General features: G+C 50.5%; 1 long non-coding RNA gene across 1 annotated transcript; it reads right to left on the reverse strand.

The window, feature by feature from the left end:
• Positions 1–548: 548 nt before the first annotated feature.
• Positions 549–3,293, reverse strand: LOC145718707 (uncharacterized). The gene is made up of 3 exons (XR_014141975.1): positions 2,609–3,293; positions 1,605–2,525; positions 549–751 (listed from the first exon to the last, which is right to left on the reverse strand). It is a non-coding gene; the product is annotated as an uncharacterized LOC145718707 (long non-coding RNA).
• Between the last annotated feature and the right edge of the window lie 14 nt (positions 3,294–3,307).

Raw genomic sequence — 3,307 nt, forward strand, 5'->3', positions numbered from 1 at the left:
AAAATACACACCAGATTTCAAAGAATTAGTATTAAAAAAAAGTAAAACATCTCAATAGATTTTTATATATGTGAAGTGATATTTTTGACACATTGAGTTAAATAAAATATATTATTAAAGTTATTCTCAGGGCACTTGGATGGCTCAGTCGGTTAAGTGTCTGCCTTGGACTCAGGTCATGATCCCAGGATCCTGGGATCCAGCCCTACGTTGGGCTGCCTACTCGGCGGGGAGTCTGCTTCTCCCTCTCCCCACCACTCACTCTCTCTCTCACCAGCTCGCTCTCTGTCTCTCAAATAAATAAAATCTTTTAAAAAAAAATAAGGGGCACCTGGGTGGCTCAGTCATTAAGTGTCTGCCTTCGGCTCAGGTCATGATCCCAGCGTCCTGGGATGGAGCCCCACATTGGGCTCCCTGCTCAGCAGGGAGCCTGCTTCTCCCTCTCCCACTTCTGCTCCCCCTGCTTGTGCTCTCTCTCCCTCTGTCAAATAAATATTTTTTAAAAATAAATAAACATTAAAAAATAAAATCATTCTCACCTCTTTACATTTTAAAATGTGGCTACTAGAAAATGTTTAATTACACATGTGGTTCACATTACATTTCTAATGGATAGTGCAGGGCCAGGATGTCTCCAAGGTGCACATGGCTCTGAAGCGAGAAAGACCTCATTTGAATCCAAGCTCAGACACCTCAGAGCTGTGTGACTTTGAGCAAGTCACTTTCCCTCTCTGAGCCCCAATTCCTGCACCTGTGAAATAGAGATCATAGGTGTGTGGTGAAGATCCAATGAAGAGGGCGCCTGGGTGGCTCAGTCGGTTAAGCGTCTGCCTTCAGCTCAGGTCATGATCCTGGAGTCCGGCGATGGAGTCCCACATCAGGCTCCCTGCTCAGTGGGGAGTCTGCTTCTCCCTCTGACCCTCACCCCTCTCATGCTTTCTCTCTCTCTCTCTCTCTCATTCTCTCTCTCAAATAAATAAATAAAAATCTTTTAAAAAAAAAAATCCAATGAAGAAACGTATGCAGAGTACCTGGCAGACAGCAAGCACTCTCCAATGATAAGCTCTCATTACTGTTGTCACTGATTTTCTGGACAACGCCAGCAAGTAGAGAGTTATAAACGTGGCATACTCACATCCAGCCAGCACATTACAGTTCTAAAGAACATTCCACAAAGCATGTTCCAGGTGTCCTCTCTCCTGCAGGAAAGGAGCCTGAGGCTCTCTATGATGTTTTTTAAATAGGCCCACAAATTCTCCAACATTCCTTTCTTCAATAAATGGAGCCTAATTGCCCTCCCCTGCAGTGTCAGCTGGGCTTAGTGACTCCCTTCTAATGAACAGAATAAAGCAGAACTGACAGTCTGAGATATCCAAGACTGGCTCATAAGAGGCATTGTGGATTCCTCTCAGCTCTCTCTTCTGTGTCACCCAATCTGGGGGAAGCCAGCTGCCTTGTCACGAGCACACTCAAGCAGCCCTATGGTTAGGTCCATGGGATAAGGAACTGGGGCTTCCTGCCAATAGCCAAATGAGTGAGCAATATTGGAAATAGAGCCTCTAGCCCCAGTCAAGCTTTCAGATGAGTGCAGCCGCAGCCAATACCTTGATTGCAACCTCATAAAAAACTCTGAGTCAAGAACATCCCAGCTTAGCCTCTCACATATTCCTGATCCACAGACCCTGAAAAATAATAAACATTCGTTGTTTAAGCTGTCAGATTTGGGGATAATTTGTCACACAATAATAGATAACAAATACACTTTCTTTATGGCCCTGTGGTTAAAGGTCTGCTCTTCTCCAGGAAAAGAGCCCCGGTCCTGGGTCTGGTCCATCTTGGGACTACGGGGGCCACCGAAGAATCCAGAGGCCAAGGCACAAACCACCAACACTAGGCCAGGCTGCCTACGCGCTCACAGGCCATTTATTTATCCAAGAGGAAGGAGGAGAGAGGATGAAGAGGAAAACTGATGCCCCAGGTGGTGGAGCTGAGGGGAGAAATGAACAGGAAGGTTCCTCCTCTTTCTCTTGCCATGGACCCCCGGGAACTCCAGCTTCAGATGAGGGCTCTGAGGGTGGCTTTGGGGCCTCCAGGAGGCCTGGCAGTTGTGGTCTGGAGTCAGGATCCCCACAGGGGCAGGTCCCAGGCTTGGAATGGCTTTTGTGTACACAAAATATCTCTCTGCAAAAGGCACTGGTGGGGGAATGGTGGGGCAGCTGGGAGGTTACCCCACACAGGCAGGATCCACTGTGTCCTAAGTCTGGGTCCCAGTCCCAAGACTATCCCCAGCCTCCCTTAGAGGCTGGGACTTTGCACTCTTATTCCTTTCCGCTCCCTTCCCTCAGCCCAGTGGTGAGCAGGCAGTCAGTGCAGGGCCAGGTCGGGCCATGTGGCAGACACCCTCTCTTCAGGGCGAGTGCATCCGGTGACCTCTAGGCCAAAAGCCCCAGGCGGGTGACTTTGGCCGAGAGGAAGGAGTGGATGATGAAGACCATGGTTTTGGGGCACGAATGCAGGTCCAGCTCCTGCAGGGTGGATGAGAGAAGGGTCAGGAGCCCCATCCAGCCTGGCCTCCAGGACAACATGGCCCCCCGCCCCCTGCACTCACAATCTCTCCTTCAGCACCCCCGAAGTCCAGGAAGAGGAGGCTGGCACCATCATCCGAGGACATCTGCAGCTTCTCAAAGGGCTGTCGAAGCAGCACGGCTCGGGCGGCGCCGGGCTCTACCGCCCACAGCGTGAAGCCCTTGTCGATGTGCACGGAGAGGCTGCAGGGACGGCCGTTCCACGTGCAGGCTGCGGGGGCGGGGGGGGGGGGACAGGGACTGCTGGCACCTCAGAGACCACGAGCCCCGTGTCCGACCCTCGCCAGCAACTCCACGAAGAGGGCTTGAATACCGCTTGGGATGGGAAGCTCACTGCCCGGTGTGCCATCTGTACATTCACCCTGCAGCGAGTTGCCCCACCCTCAAATACAGAAAAACGGGCGCTCAGAGAAACCATGCCCCACTTCTAGTCCCACTTCCAGCAACACCAAAAGTGGAAAGGGAAAGCTGAAACTCCGCCATGTTCGGAAGGCCCACTCCCTCACTCCCTATAAAGGTATCAGTAGACCCACCGAGCATGGCCTTGGAGACCTTAGAGACCTGTAGAATTGCCCAGTTAAATGTGAATTTCAGAGAAGCAATGGATGATTTGGACATACTTACACTAAAAAAGTATTCGTTGTTTATCTGAAATCCACATTTAAGTGGGTGTCCTATATTTTATCTGGCAACCGTACTCCAAAAGCCATCTCTCACATCCT

Source organism: Leptonychotes weddellii, unplaced genomic scaffold (assembly GCF_054177405.1).
Source record: "Leptonychotes weddellii isolate Sample4059 unplaced genomic scaffold, ASM5417740v2 HiC_scaffold_20304, whole genome shotgun sequence".
Classification (NCBI taxonomy): Eukaryota; Metazoa; Chordata; class Mammalia; order Carnivora; family Phocidae; genus Leptonychotes; species Leptonychotes weddellii.